Source organism: Nipponia nippon, unplaced genomic scaffold (genome assembly GCF_047370975.1).
Source record: "Nipponia nippon isolate SJK-2023a ecotype South Korea unplaced genomic scaffold, ASM4737097v1 scaffold_2, whole genome shotgun sequence".
In the NCBI taxonomy this organism is placed as follows: domain Eukaryota; kingdom Metazoa; phylum Chordata; class Aves; order Pelecaniformes; family Threskiornithidae; genus Nipponia; species Nipponia nippon.
In genome coordinates this window covers 109,313,365-109,329,637 of record NW_028262336.1, presented here as the reverse complement: position 1 = coordinate 109,329,637, position 16,273 = coordinate 109,313,365, and the positions used below count along the sequence as shown (strand labels likewise).

The 16,273-nt window shown below is 41.8% G+C and overlaps 1 protein-coding gene across 3 annotated transcripts in view; it reads left to right on the top strand.

Annotated features, from left to right (window-relative positions):
- Positions 1-519: 519 nt before the first annotated feature.
- WASF3 (WASP family member 3) overlaps positions 520-16,273 on the top strand; it is a 75,465-nt gene continuing 59,711 nt past the window's right edge. For 2 of the 3 annotated variants that reach the window (XM_087757137.1, XM_087757134.1), the window contains exon 1: positions 525-628. The gene's annotated coding sequence lies outside the window, so the exon portion shown is untranslated. Of the gene's footprint in view, positions 629-16,127; positions 16,259-16,273 lie in introns of all 3 variants that reach the window. The other variant, XM_087757135.1, reaches the window with a different exon arrangement.

Below are 16,273 nucleotides of genomic sequence, written 5' to 3'. Positions count from 1 at the left end.
GCCGGAGAGGTGTGAGAGGGCCGCAGCGGCCCTCATCCCCGCCCTGCCTGCGAGGGGAGAGCGCAGCCCCCAGAGAAAGGGGATCCCCGTTGGGGAGTGGGAGCAGGGCGCGGGCCCGGGCGGAGAAGAGGCAGCTGCTCCTGAGGGACACGCAGACGCTGCGGGGAGGCAGCCCCGCGGCGGGAGCTCCGGCGCTGCCTGCGCAGCCCGCGGACTTCGGCGGCCGCCGCGAGACGTGAGACCGAGGCCCAGGGCGGCGGGGAGGGAGAGGCGGGGGCGGCCCCGCCGGCCAGCGGGAGGAAACTCCCCTCCCCCGCGCCCGGCTCGGCCTCTCGCGAACCCCAGGTAGGGGCCGCTGATTGACAGCGCTCCCCGCCCTCCTGGCGGTTTCATTGGGTGCTTTTCACGCCGATCGGCAATGTGTGCGGCGAAGCCCTGGCTGCCATTGGTGCGCCTTGCCCCGCCCCTCTTGGCAGGGTACTAAAGGGAGGCGAGGGGGCGGGGCTCGAGGCCGAAGAGGCGGGGCGGTGGCGGGGGGCGCGGAGGCTTAGCCCGCGAAGGCGGTCGGCGGCGGCGGCCGGAGCGGTCGAGCGGCGGCGACGCGGGATGGGACGGAGCGCGGCGCCAGGTGGGTGCGGGGCCGTGCTCCGGCTTCCCTCAGCCGCGGCGGAGGAAGGAAGGCAGGGCGGTGGCGGCGCTCAGGGGGTCCGTTCCCCGCCAGGAGGGGCGCTTGAGGGGGGAGCAGCCGCTTTTTAACGGTCTCTCGCCGCCCGCCCGCGGGGATAATCCCGCCGCTGCCCTGTGGGAGCCCCCTCAGCGCCGCCGCGCCGCCTTTCTCCTCACAGCCGCGATGAGAGCAGCGACGGGTCGCTCCGGGGCCGCTCGGTCTCCTCCATCCCGGGCTGAGCTGCCCGTCCCGGGGCCCTCCCGCCTCAGCCCGGGGCGCGGGGGGGAAGCTTTGTTTCTAGTCCGCCGGCCGGCCTCGGCCCCTCGCCAGCCCACAGAGCCGCGGGTGCGTTCCCCTTCCCCCCTTTCGGTCTCGGGGGGGAGAGGGGGTGCGGAGCCCCCCTGCGTGGGGCCGGGGAAGAGGGCCCCAGACTTGCGGTTCTCGGCGCTGGGCGCCGTGTTCCACGCCCGGAGAACCGCAAGTCTGGGGGCCTCTTCCCCACTCGTGTTTTCCCCCACGAGTGGCCTCAGCACCGCGGCGTGGCACCGGCAAGCCTCTTCTGATGTCCAGCGGTCTTCAAGTACTTAAAAATAATCGTCTTTGGCTCTGAAGGGCGCTGGAAGTCCTTGACAGCTCAGGAACTTTTAAACACCCCCCCCCCCTTTTTTTTTCTACTCGTGTTTTTTTTTGCAGCTGAATCGTTTTTTCCACTTACTTCATAAGTGAGTGCGTTGCTGAGAAGAAGCCGAGTCAGAGTGAGCGCAGGCATGTGAAGACAGGGATTTACTGCAAACTGCTGAATGTCTAACGCTATCCAAAAAACAGTTAAATGCTTTATTTATTCTTTTTCTTCTCGTTTCCGATACAGTTCAGTAATTGCTGCAGATAACTAACGGGAGAAGAGCTGATAGTTTTAGGTTGAGCAACAGTCTGTGAAGTGGGGCCAGTACTTGGGTGATGGGTTATTGGATGCAGTTGTGAGATTCCTTGATAGAAAATACTTCAAAGCACAAATGGTTTAGTTTGCGTGCTGTTTGTGCAGGAATAGGAAAAAGCTGTCTAGCTGCGATTCTTTGTGCCCCTTCTGTAAACTACAGGGAATGAGCAGAAAGTACTCCTATTAGAAAAAGATGGGGGCAAATTATGAAAGCAGCCAGGAACGTCAAGGGACTTGAAGTCTGAGGGTGAGAAGGAGGAGGTCGTTTTGCCTTGTGTATCATGCAAGACTGGTCTCTTTTTTTTTTTCTTTTCCATTTTAAAGCTTTACGTAGGGAATCAAAAAGTATTACGTTTATATGAGACAGATTGTTGTTTTGACTCTGCCTGATACAGTATTTTCCATAGTAGTTAATAGCATGTGTGCTTGAAGAAGGGAATGAAGTAATGGAATAAGGCTGCAGTTCTCATTCTCCAGCATGCTCTTCCACGCTGCAGCGATCTGTAGCTAATATATGGAGGCTGACTTGATATGGAACAATTATGTAGACTAACACCCAAGCTGGAAACCTGTTAGATTACAGTTACAAGTTACGATGCTTGGAGACTTAAAGATTCAAGATTAAACCCCACATTTGAGCCATGGAATTGAGCTTTGTTAGGTGTTACGCACAGTTACAGCTTACTTTTGCCTTTAAGTTCTCATCAGAAGAAAATACACTAAGACGGAAGGACGGTTATCTGCCTACACTAAAGGGCCTAAGTCATTCAGTAAGAATGCAGCTTTCAGTAAGTCCTGTAAGAAGGGTGTTTTGTCTGGAGCTCTTCAGTTGAGACCAGGACCAGACTATGTTCCCCTTGAGCAATGTGGAAGCTTAATTTATTTCCAGCTGAATTTCGGGGGTGAATTGTGCAAAGCAAACTTTTCTTATTGCTTGCTGGAGGATTAGCTTTGTGTTTGCATTGCTAGTGGCAGTGTGAATGTATTTATTAGGCAGTGAACACAGAAGTTTTGTTGTACATGAAATAATACATAATTGAGCCAGTCTTCTTTCTTTTCCTTTTCCATGGCTATTTTCTTCAAATAAAGAAAAAATGGAAAACATTTTTTAAATCAGATAGATACTGAAACAATAGTCTTGATTATACATAATAGTTACTGAAATTCTATGGTCTTTGCTAATTGTCCTGTTTGTCCATGGAAATAATAAAAGATGACTTTATATGTCAAAAATAGAATTGCTTGTGCTTTAAAAGGGGACTTTCATAGCAGGAATAAGTTATTGAGGCTTCATGTTTGATTTATATGGTACAACACACATGACATTTCATAGTTAATAGCAGCATAAACCTGCTTTGTTTTTCAGTATGCCTTGTCTGTACAACATGCCTCAAAAGATTATGATTTTAGGAGTAGTAATATAAACTTCTTACAGACCAGCTGCTCTTTGGTGTGACTACTTTAGCTCAGGTTTATTTACTTTATTCTTCAGTGAGAAGGTACATGCCATATATTTCTCTGAAACAAGAGCAATGTCTGCAGACAATATTCTGGCATGGAGGAAAGAGGAAGAAAAGCCATCGTTTGACAGATAGGAATATTATTTTGAAGTTTCTTATATACAGTGATGAGCAGGACAGGATTTATAAAAACCAGACCAAACTAAAGCAGGTACTTTGAAGAATTCCAGAAGAGCTGATGGCAGCCGAGTGTTTAAGTCACTATATCAGTGTCACCTGGACAGTGAGTTAGCCTTTGCAAGTCTTCCCTTTTTGATTAAACTTCCTGCATGGACAGTTACATATTGGTGTAATTTGTAGTAACTGGAGTGGGAAAGAGCCTTGAGAGAACTGCATGGAGGACTCATGATGTAAAAGGATAAATATATGCAGTTAAATCTTTGCTCTTTCGAGCCTTCCCATACCACCATCTTCCAGAGCTCTCTTGACTGCTTTTGGTGAGGAATGAGCAAGAAATGTTGTTGCAGTTAATTGCAGTCTGCTCTTGCAGGCCTGCCTTTAGTTGGTGTGTACTTGATATGGTCTTGTAACTGAGCTTGAATCTGGTATAGATTGTATAATACCAGCACTTTTTGGCCTTTTTAATTTGCAGGTGATGTGTTGGTACCTTCCTGATTCATGTGTGGCTCCAATTAAAATTTTTGGACGACTTGTGGTTGTTACCGTGACTTCTTTTTATTTTATTTTTGCTTACATAGGATATTGAGCTACGTCTGTGTATCAGGTGAATTGCACTGCTAGCATAAGTTACTAACCCACGTGTCTAGTGGGTTATGATACTAAGTTTTGTTAATTACCTCAATAGCAGAAAGGTATTCATTTACAGTGCTGAAGGGGAGAAATTGTTTTTATCAGGCTTATTTCTTAGTTCTCTAATCTTAAAGCTTTTCAGTATATGAAGATAAATTAATTAAGATCAGATTACAAATACGTGCCTTCCAGTGTTATATACAACTGTACATTGCCTTCAGAAGCTTCTTTGTACAAGGAGTACTACAGGTCACAGATTGTAACTGCTTATTCTGTTAAAAGAACAGATACAGAAAGAGGTAGAGGATGAGTATTAACTTCTCCATATGGAAGACTCACATACAGAATACCTGTAATGTAAGAAAATCAGTGACTTGACTAAAAATTAAATTGAGGCATCTTGAGCCTTAGCTCTTCAGCAGAACTGCTATAGTGCTTACGTTCTCTCCTGAGAACTTAGTCTGCCTTTAGAGGTAATAATGAAAATAACCTGAAGTTACACCAGATTTATTTGTTTGACTTTAACCTGTGAGTGCTTTCCTCCACGCTTACTGTTATTTAGATCTAACTGTTCATAAGCCAGCCTCTTGTGAAAGCTGTTGAAATTTGCACTGGGGTGTTTTTTTTAACTGGAAAAGCACTGTTGTTTTTCACCCCTCTTTTGAAAACTCAGATAACTGAAATATTTTTAGCTGCTGATAGATGTAATTTCTTTTTCCTCTGCCAAAAGGGGAAATAAAACATTTGGGAAGAAACTGAGAAATTTGTGTGTAGAAGCAGCTGGAGATCAAAATGGAAATCTTTGTGCTTATTTATGCTGTAAACTAGGAGCTTATCTTGTTTGATTTCTTTATTTTTGGCAGGTGAGATAGCTGCAGAATTTTTGTTGAAGGCTTGTTAATATGGTAAGCATTTGTTGGATTTGCTTGGTTTTTGAAAAAACAAATCCAAATTTATTTGTGTTAGGGATTTATAGGCGTTCTGAATTTGAACACATTGTGAATTAGTGTTTCCTTTCACATGCTGAAATATTCTGCCATTAAACTAATGTTTTTTTTTTGGGTCTAGAATCAATCGCTGTATGTGTTCGGGATTTTTTTTTTTGTAGACCTCTCCATTTAGCAGAATTTTAGTTATTCCTTTTCAAGATTCTTGGAGCTCCTTCCTACCTGTTGGTTACAAATATCTCTTTATTCTTAGAGATTTGGTAGCCAAATACAGCAATAGGGGACAATGTGTGTTTCTATTAAGTGTGGAAGATCTTTATGCCAAGTTTATTTAATATTTTATTTTTAAATATTTATTATAATCATGCTACTCGAAGGCATGCTTCAACTCTTAGTCATCTTTTGTATTTTAAAATACATACTTAATAGCAGAAAAATTGAGTGTTATTCAGGTTGAACTTGATTGATGTTTGTGTTTGTTTTAAACACAGATGTCAGTCTAAAACAAAAACACTAGAGCAAAATATTTCCCCATCATTTGTATACTATCAAATGGATTATACTTAATGTGTAGGTGTTCTTCTAAACATTGATAACTGAAAACCTCCTTGCAAGTGTGTTTTGATAAGAAGCACTGGAAAGAACTGACACACTGTTGAGTGCTGAGTTAGAGAATTGGCTAAGCGTTAGTGAACATAATAACAACTAAAATAAGTGTCTTGGACATGGCTGGCATGTAGGTATTTTTGCTTTAGTTTTTGAATTAATCTTGCATTCTGTAGATACTTAGGTTTTATAATAGTCTTCAGAATATGATGCAACATTTAAAATGCTGGTAAGTGGCATAGATTATGTATAGATATCAAGGGTGATTTGAATCTGTTAAGAGTTCATGTTTTAGAGTCATCATAATTGATATAAATAGAAGTAGCCCATGCTAAGGCAGTCGTAACTTCCATTAATCTGTCAAAACCAGAATTTTAGGTTGACTTAAATGTATTTTTCTTCAGGACAAGAAAAAATGAGATTTTCAAATATTGTGCATGGAATTACAGCCTGGCTTGTTTTCTCTCTAGTTCCATAAATCAAACGTCTATTTCTTTGGCACAAGCTTTTATTGCACATCCTTGTTGTGGAAATCTGCCCAATATAGAAACTATAGAATAATTTCTTGTGGTAAAACTCTGTCAAGCATTGTTCATTTACATAGCAGTACACTCAGATAAGTTTATATTGATCAAAAGTATTTATCACTGTTAAGTTCAAATGAGACAGGCTTTTTGGAGGCTTATGCAGTGGTTATGTTTCCTCCTGTGCTGGTGTAAAAGCATGGTTAAGGTTTGTCTGGCTATTGTAACTATGCATTAATGTGTTTTGGGGCAGTTTTAGTATCTGAATATGCACTTGCTTTAGAGTTTTATATATATTATGGTGATTCTCAGGTCCTCTGTCAGCCTTGTGTTGCTTGCTGATAGAACTTCAAAACTGGGAAATAAAGTTTAAATTATAAATAGTGAAAATGCTGTTTAATGCATGATGTAAATGAAATTGGTAGATAAAAAAATTCTTCAATTTTGTAGCAAGTCCCCCTTGCAATTGTAATTTTTCAGACGTGTGAAATTTTACATAAGCCTATTTGATACTTTGCATTACGTAAAGAATGCTGAAATACTTCGCTGCCATTCAGCCTTTTCTAACTTTTTTCGTTGAGATCTTCTTGAAATTGGATCCTTCAGTCTTTCTAAGGTAACGTTGTCATGTTTTCAGGTGCCTGGCTTGTCTATGAGCACATGTAACTATTTTATATATATTTAAGGTGTTTGCTGAACAGTTAAATATTAAAACAGGGTGCTGTTTGGACTGGGGCTGTGCTGGTAAGGTGTAGAGGCTACTGCATCTTGTTGAGCTGAAGTGCTCTGTTGGGATGGCCACGCTCAAAGGGTGCTGCATGTACTTTCCTGTTGGGTTACCTGAGTGGAAGGAAGCCCTAATTTTTTAGGGGCATGTCTCTTTATACTGAACACTGTATTGCCTTACTGTTAATATGTTAGAGATTCCTCATTCAGGAAACACTTGCGTCTCCCTGTTAGGAATTGGGGTAATGTTATGTTTTTCTTGGAATGCTGTAATTTGCTACTTAGGCTTATATTTGTCTATGTTCTTCCTTAGTGTCTTGTACTTTAGGTTGCTGGCTAGTTAGTTGGATTTTAGCATACAGGAGTATTCTGGATAAATTAGTGTGCTTTCTTCATGACTTATGAGGCCTGTTTAATGTTCTTAATGTATTAGTAGATTATGAAGGCAGAGGTTGTTGATGGAATAAAATACACCAGTGGTTTTGGGCTTCACAATACAAGAAGGATACCAAAGGAGGGCAACAAAGATGGTGAAAGTACTAGAGGGCATGGCTTATGAGGAGCAGCTGAAGATACTAGGTTTGTTCAGCTTGGAGAAAAGGGCACTGAGGGGTGACCTCATCGCTGTCTACAACTTCCTTATGAGGGGGAGCGGAAAGGGAGGTGCTGATCTTGGCTCTCTGGTGTCCGGTGGCAGGCCACAAGGGAATGACTTAAAGCTGCAGCAGGGGAAGTTCAGATTGGGTATTAGGAAAAAAGTTCTTCATTGAGGGTGGTGGTCAAGCACTGGAAGAAGCTCTGCAGGGAAGTGGTTGTAGCCCCAAGCCAGTTGGGGTTCCAGAAGCGCTTGGACAGCACTCTTGGGTATCTGGTTTAACTTTTAGGCTGCCCTGTGTGGAGTCAGGAGTTGGACTTGATGATCCTCATGGGTCCCTTCCAACTCAGGGGATTCTATGATTCTATGATAACATGAAAGGTATAATGCAATAAGATTTTAGAAGCCTTCGAGGACTTGAGTTTCACCGACTGTTTGGAAGACAGCGTGTGCAAAAATATTTCCTTTTATTGTTAATATATTCATAGAAACTAAAAGTGACCAAAGCACCTCATCAGTGAAGACTGAAAAGCATGTATAATCTCATAGAAATATTTTATTCAGGTCTAGTTGCCAGTGCAAAGAGAGCATAATATTAAGGCTGTGTGTAAAAGACAATAAATTGGAAATTACTGGAGCTCTGCCATATTTATAGGTGGAGAACATTATATAAAATGTGACCATCAGGACTTTCTTCCATGGACTGGATAACCAGTTATCTGCTTGTCACTTGCTGCAGAGTGAGATACCATTGACAGGGGTGCTAGTAACGACTGAGGTGCAGATTGAATCTGTAAGTGAAATTTGTTCCAGTGCTGATGACTGTAATTGCCAGCTGAGTTTGAGTATTCCCTTATTTGAGGGCTTGTAGGTAATGCATGCTGTCGTAGCTGATGTATGCAGGTGTTGCCCACTCCTCCCTCTCCAGTATCTTTTTCTTGCATCCTAGCACTGCTGTTCTTGTTGCAATGCCTTCCTTTGAAGGTTAGAAAGGGCTAACCTGTCTTTTCTGTTTTGTGCTTCTGATGTCCTATGAGGTAAGGTCAGTGGCGTTTGGGTCACTGTTGTGTACCGGAGTGGAGAGGCCTGTTAGAGCAAGTGAGCAGTATATAACCCTTGGATCCATAACTCGCTTCATAAAAAAAGGTTGGTAAAGGTGTAAACAGATTCTCTTCTGCATTTCTGTGACTTGGAAAATTAAATGGCTTTAGGACGCGTACTTTCCTCAAAGCCAGAGTCCTTTGTTCTTCAGCTGATGGATCCCAGGTTTCTTGTGCATCTTCATGGCGTCAACCACTTTACTTGTAACAAGTAATAGTTGGAGAGCTTGTGTATGTAATGTGTGACAAGTATAATATATCAAAACATGTTAACAGTATTCCAGTGAATGATGCAGTTAGTTTCTTGATGTTTGTCTTGAAATCCCGTAGCAGAAAAAGTCAGTATTCCATGATGTTGAGGAAAACCATTCATCTGCTGTGGACTTGGTTTTGTCCTAACAGAGCAACAGGCAGCTGTGGGGACTTGTATGCTACAAAACAAGGCCTGGGAAGCTTATTTTATTTTGAAACTTCGAACAGTCTTTGGAAACGCTTCTTTGAGAAGTTCTTCTGCCTCATTACATGTGAATGAAGAAATGAAGAGTTTGAACTTCTGACTTAGAAGGGGGGCTTTCATGAAAATGTGGTTTTTTAGTTCATTCTTCTAGAGCAGTTAGAGCTTGCTGCTGAGTTTTTTACACAATGTTGAAATTCTCTGGAACTCATATCAGCACAGGTTTATTGTAGAGTTATTTCCTGGGAAAGTACTGTTTTTCTTTTTAAAGCTTGGCTGCTGCTTTGAATGCTTAAACAGCTGCAAACATGGAGGAGATAACACATCACTTCAAATGAAGCCTATGTTTGATTTTTATGCTGAATTTGAAGACACTTTCATATGGGTATTACTGTTTTTTTGCACACGGTTTGAGTATTGAAATTCCTTCTAACCTCTGCATGCCAACTCGGGAGCTGGAGTGGGGCTGCAGTTAACTCTTAAGTCGTATTTAAAGAGGATGTCTTGGTACAGTTATACAAGTGGTTTGGTTACAATTTCAGGTTATCTAACTGTGTAGTAGGAGAAGGGTGTTTTCCAGGCTATGCTAGACAAGCATATGTGCAAGCCATGTGCTTTCCATCCATCCTTCTTTTTGCAGAAAGAACTAGGAACTGGCATTTCAGCAGCAGCGCCCCCCCCCCCCCCCCGGTGGAGGCCATCCTGTCTCCTTCAGCTTAGTCAGCTTGCTTCTCTTGAAGCTCTCCATTCTTCAAATCCTACAGGTCTTCTACATCTTCGCTGTAGCAGTTTGCTTTATAGCAAGTAAAGAATTGGAGAGCTTGTGCATGGCAAGCGTGAAATACCTGAATGTTGAAGTGATAAGGTACAAACGCCTTCAAGAGGAGAGTCTGAGAATGCACTGGGCTATAATCTTCCAGCCCTCAAATGAAATGTAGCTATTGGAACATTTGCTTCTGTCATCAAAGACTGCTCATACTCTTCTAGAGTATCTTGAAATTTCAAGCATCCTTTGATTCAGGGTGGGTAATTCTACACAAGTGCATAGATAAGATTAGGAACAACGTAGTTGTTATAGCTCAAGCTAATAATGCTGTAAAGACAGACCTTCATGTCTAGTTGCTGAATTTCTGTGCTGGATTTGCACTGCTAATGACAGGAAAAGCTTCCATGTTGGTGGACTAATAAGCAGTTGGATTTTTAATCTTAAGGATTTTTATTAGCCTGAAACAGCTGCATCTGAAATACTACTGCAAGATCATTGGGATTCTGAGCTTATTTTTGTAAAATATTTGCTATTCTACTGGAGAAGGTACGTGCTTCGCAATAATGTTATTCTGGTTGCCATACTAACAGTTCTGAGGGCCTTTAAGCTTGCATGGATCTGCGGCTTGCTGTCATGTAGGAGACGACTCTTGGCCGCTCAGCTAGCTGAACTGTTGTCTGACTAGTTGGCTTTATGTTGGAGCAGGTGTAGCAGCCTTCAGGAGTTTCTGTATCTTGGAGAGTGATGGCATGGTTCTGTGCAATGGGATTTATAACTCTATTTGCAAAAACTGCTGGGAAGCGGTAATTAAAATTCCATGATTGAGGAAAATGCCAGAGTTTTTGTTCTCTTAGATGCTTCAACTAAATGTTTTACGTAACTTAGTAAGTTGGTCCAGTTACTATTTCTGTGAGTTATTAATTGATGTCTAGTAAAATGAATGAAGGACTAAGTCGAATATTGTAGCAGATCAAACCCTTGTCTTAAAATGGTGGCTTTCTGAAATGTACGGAAATAGTAATCTTATGCAGTATGTAGTTCAATTTGCATGTTTCTATTACCAGTTCTATCTCTTAATCTGAGACTATTGAGGAAGCAGTGAAATAACCACCTTTAGTGGGCTGGCAGTATTTTTGCTGTCTGCGATAACAGTAGCTGAAACCCCAAATCCATCTCCTTCTCTCCCTGTCCTACATTTTAAGATGAAGCTGTTAATGTTCTTTGTTGTGTGTTACTTCCTCCTTTGAATTTTCTGTTCCACTTCCTCCTGCTGCAAACTCTCTCCTATCCATTTCTTCTGAAGTCTTTTACTTCCCTTTCAAACTCTCTTTTATATCCTAGTACTCCCCGTAAGAAAGAAATGTGTTGTGATGCACTTCTGCTTCATGTAATTTCTGGTAAAACCCACAGATGCCTTTTTTTTAGAGAGCGAAATGCTTGGAGATGTAAAAAAAACAAAACCCAACAAACCACAACAAAACCCCTCCCCACTGCCACATTTGTCCCCAAAGAAACTTAAAATGGAGGGAAGTAGATGCAAGACATGAAATGTAAACCCTTGCCAAATGCAAACCCTTCTTCCCTCAACTGAGTGAACTGCCTACTATCAGATTTCTTTAAACCACAGAATGTTATTTTTGGCAGGAACATCAGAAGGAGTATTCTTTCTTTTAAACAGTTGTTGTTTGGAAAACAAGCATATGTCTGGCATCATCATAGTTTTCTAAAAGAGGAAAAAGTGATTTTATTTTCAAAACATGTAGTAAAACTGTATTTTCAGCAGAATCAAATGTTAAATGCTTTCAGAAGGTTAAATTTAATGGTGTGTCCTTACAGTCGGTTGTCAAGGTTGAAGCAACAAGCACAGTTAGCCCTTAAGCTGCTAAGTGCTAATCATAGCTTGGCAAGAGTTTTCCTCAGCCAAGTTACTGGGCTCCAGAGAAGGACACAGGCAGCCTGTAATAATTTTTTGAAGTTTTTCAAAGCTAAGCTTACATGTTGAGGTTCAGAAATAAATAAGGCTTCATTTTATGCTTATGATAATTGTGATGTTAACTGTAAGACTAATGGCTATATATATATGTAGTTTGAGTATCCCCACTCTTGTTCATCTTGGTAAAATTATAGCTGTTAATGCCTTTGAATATGAAGCATTAGAAAATATATTGAAGTAAGTTATGTGAACCTAAAGGATGACAGTCTAAACAGTGAGCAGCTTTGATTTGTTGGTCAAAGATAACTTTCTTTGTGCCTCATTACAGAACAGTAAACACAGTGTAGAACAGTCCCAGATAGCCAAAGAAGTTTGTCTAGGTTCATTCAATTACAGGGATAGGATGAGAATGGAGAAAAATCATATACTTTAGCACTGAGTGGGAAAAGTTGGAGAGATTTAACTGTGAGGGTAGGAAGTATGGGTGTTGAATCTAGAGGCATAAAACCCTTGAATTTAATTGAGGGTTATTGAAAGCTATTGTATTCTCTTTAAGATGTTCAACCTGATATTTTTAGAATTAAAATATATGGAGGAAGCCTTGAAACAAAAGCTTGTCTGAAATACAAAGCTTGAAGGACAAGTGTTCTTTTGTTAGAAGTGTATTTTTGAGTCTTCTAAATCAACTTTGAACAAAATACTAAAATAACTGTAACTGTAGGAAAGATAAGACTGTAGAAATAATTGAATTCCACGGTGGATTAGTTAATTTGCATGTTACTACTAGTGTTCTATAAAATATGCCGTCCATGCTTTTGCTCATTTCTGCAGGTGTATAATGAAATGTTGATCGTAGAATCGTTAAGGTTGGAAAAGACCCTTAAGATCATCGAGTCCAACCGTTGACCTATCACTGCCAAGTCCACCACTAAACCATGTCCCTAAGCACCACATCCACACGTCTTCTAAATACCTCCAGGGATGGAGACTCAACCACTTCCCTGGGCAGCCTGGTCCAGTGCCTGACTACCCTTTCAGTGAAGAAGTTTTTCCTAATATCCAACCTAAACTTCCCCTGGCGCAGCTTGAGGCCGTTTCCTGTCATCCTATCACTCGTTACTAGGGAGAAGAGACCGACCCCCACCTGGCTACAACCTCCTTTCAGGTAGCTGTAGAGAGCAATAAGGTCTCCCCTCAGCCTCCTCTTCTCCAGACTAAACAACCCCAGTTCCCTCAGCCGCTCCTCATAAGACTTGTGCTCCAGACCCTTCACCAGCTTCGTTGCCCTTCTCTGGACACGCTCCAGCACCTCGATGTCCTTCTTGTAGTGAGGGGCCCAAAACTGAATGCAGTACTCGAGGTGTGGCCTCACCAATGCTGAGTACAGGGGCACGATCACCTCTCTGGTCCTGCTGGCCACACTATTCCTGATGCAAGCCAGGATGCCATTGGCCTTCTTGGCCACCTGAGCACACTGCTGGCTCATGTTCAGGTGGCTGTCAACCAACACCCCCAGGTCCTTTTCCGCCAGGCAGCTCTCCAGCCACTCCTCCCCAAGCCTGTAGCATTGCATGGGGTTGTTGTGACCCAAGTGCAGGACCTGGCACTTGGCCTTGTTGAACCTCATACAGTTGGCCCCGGCTGATCCTCTGATCCTCTTTTCTGGCTCAAAGCATGCAGGACTTGCTGATTTAAATCAAATCTTATCGGGTGTTAAAAGAAGAATAAACTTGGCCAAAGTGGGAAGCTTGAGTATTTTTTTCTGTAGGCTTGAAACAACTTTTGGTGATTCTGAATAGAAAAGAATGTGACCTACAGAGCAGCTGGCCCATAAGGATGCAGTAGCTGCAGGTACTCTGTCCTACCCTTCCCCCTCAAACAAAGAATGTTAGTTGTTAACTGTTTTGTGTAAGATTGGGATTTACAGCAGTTTTATGCAGGAACAGGTACTGATACACTAAAGGCTTAGGCGAAAGTGAAGTTCTCTTCCTTATTAATGAGTAATCTCTGCCAGATAGATTCTTGGTAGCCAAGAATAGGCTTTATAAATCACTGAGCTGATCTAGTAATAGTTTTCACCTACTCTTTATTTTTAATTCCTTTTGTTCCTAATACACAGATACATTGCTTTAGAGTGGATTGTGCTTGGGGATGAAAATTATTTACTCTTGATAGCATAATATAACTTCCAGCCATTAAATCAGTGTTCCCCTGTTACGGAGACAGAGATGGCAAAGAATGTAAGTTGCAAAGGGCATGAAATCTGAAAACATGCCTCTTGTGTGTTCTCATGCTTTTGTTTGAATTCTGGCTAATCCTTCTTATTTTGTTTCTTATTTCTTCAGAAGTGCATCTTGTGCAAGATTTAATGGTAAACTTTTTTCTCATAAGTCTGTTTACTATTTAATAAAAAACTAGAATGTAGTAGAGAAACACTTATCAGCTGTATTGTAACTGTACAAGGACTTGGAAAGTTTAGTCTCAGTTTAGGCCTAGTTAGTTGTATCTTAGTTTACTCCACTTGGTTTAAAAAAAAAAAGTGCCATAATCCCTCTAGAGGGAAAGAAGGGTTGTGCTAGGGAGGAGAAGTCTCGGATTTGTGGGAATCGGTATTGTGTGCGTTCCCGTTGCCAGTGCAGTTCATTCTGTGTAATAGTCTGTTTCGGTTTAAATTTCCCAAGAACAAGTCCTAACTCTCCTTCGGGCAAGTTCATTTTTCAAAGAGCAAGAAGCTGGTAAGGGAATAGAGTTCTGCTGATACCTGAAATTCCATTGACCTTTTGTCCAGAATTTTATGTGATACTGTGGTACTTTTTGTTAGTACTCAAATGATGTTGTCCATTACTAGTTGTTAATTACTTGAATAAAAGCAGGAAAAGAGTGACTGACCTGAAGTGATCAGATGCAGGGAGTCTGTGGAGAAGGGGTTTTGAGATCAAAATTCCAGTTAACTGGACAATCCAAACTAATGTATTTTTTGCACAAAACCAGTGATCTATTTGCCTGAAAAATGCAGCAAAATGGAACCAGTGGAGGATCGGTGCTGGTGCGTGGCTGGACTTTTTATTCTACTTCTGTTTTTTTTTGCTTTATGTTTAGGGGAGGACATCACTATTTTTGTAGCAGTAAGGTTGTATCTAGAAAGGTGTCTTGATCTAAGTTGTAAATCTTAAACCTCAGTCTTTCAGTGGGCCACATGAGGGCAAAGATCATTGTATGGATACTGGTTATTGTTACTGTGACTTTTTATTGGGAAAATGCCCTCTCCCCGTGACTGCCTACTTGGTCCTGATGATTGTTTATTTATTTATTTTTTTAAGCACTTGAACATGGGCTTGTCCTAATAATAGCTTAAGTTGTCCACTTTAAAGTTGCAAGATTCCCTTTTGAAGTAGTAGTTTTGGTGCAGAACATTGTTATTTACATGTAAACCTGCTAATAGGCTACTCCTAAATAAAAGCCTTTCTCAAAGGAAGGGCATCTCTGCTATTGTCATGTTTGAAAATGAGGTAGGTGGAAGGTTTTGCTCCCTTTGGTTTTGTTCTGTGTATGCCAGCAGCATGGTTAAATGTCACTTTCTGGAAGCCTTGACTTCAAAAAAAGAAAAAAAAAAAAGACATCGAGGATGTAGTTAGTTGACTAGTGAAACTTAGACATGTTTAAATGCCAGTTTTACATTTCCATTGGTGTGAATGTCCCAAACATGTAAGGGTAACAAAGTTAAATCTTAATGAGCATCTCCAGTTCTGAGATCTGAGCTTGGATCTTCCACATGTATCAAAAGAGGAGAGAAAATCATTAATGAAACCTGGTTTGAATTTTTTTGTTTTTTCTAAAGTAGACCTGCATTGCAGGAGTAAAGTTGGTGAGACAGGAAATGTGTTGCCAGTAGTTTATGGAAATGACAGTTTATACTGCTAGTTAGTGGAAAATACCATTATTTCTGCAGCCAGTAAGTTGAAAACATAGGATCTTAAAAGTGTTGGGGGGCAATAACCTCTTAAAAAAAAATGGGATTCCTATGGTGTAATCTGCAACAAGAGTTGCTAAAATAAGAAAGCCAGTATGCATCTGTACTGTGCTAAAAGAAAAATTGTATTATGTGGGATCAGGTGGCCCTTTAAGTGGCTCCTCATAAAGGGGGCTTTAAAAAAAGACCAAACCACCCCAAAACGCCAACAGCCTTCCCCCCCCCCCCCCCCCCCGCCCCCTCAAAAACACCCCAAACAAGGTTCCATGCCTTCTTGGATGATCCGGTTTAGTTCATTGTACTTGATGCAGAATTTGCCAGGAGTTTTGTAACCTGTAAGAACTTGAGTGGTCAGCTCAGATGGTTGTGTACCACCTCACCACATTTTGGTCACAGAGGTCACCTATGAAAAGCTACATGAGCATTTGAAACCAAGGTCACTTGTGGTGGGAGAGTAAAGGTTTGGTAAGGCATTGAGTTCTCAATCTGGTGTAGCTTTACTTGTTAGCTTCCACACATCTACAGTGCATGTGCTTGTACAAGGTTAACACACTGAATATTAGCAGCTCTTAAACTTTTAATTGAACCTCCCTTTTTGGTAATAGTTTGTTGCTGTACTGCTCTTTTGCCAGCACCAAGCAGCTGATAAACGAAGAGGGAAAGAGGAAGCAATGAGTCACAGTGGTGCCGCTCTGACCCCATCCTCTGGGAAGCGAAGCGAGAACCTCAACGCATTGTGTGGTTTCTGCTTTCCTATACGGAGGTGGGAAGAGGTGGA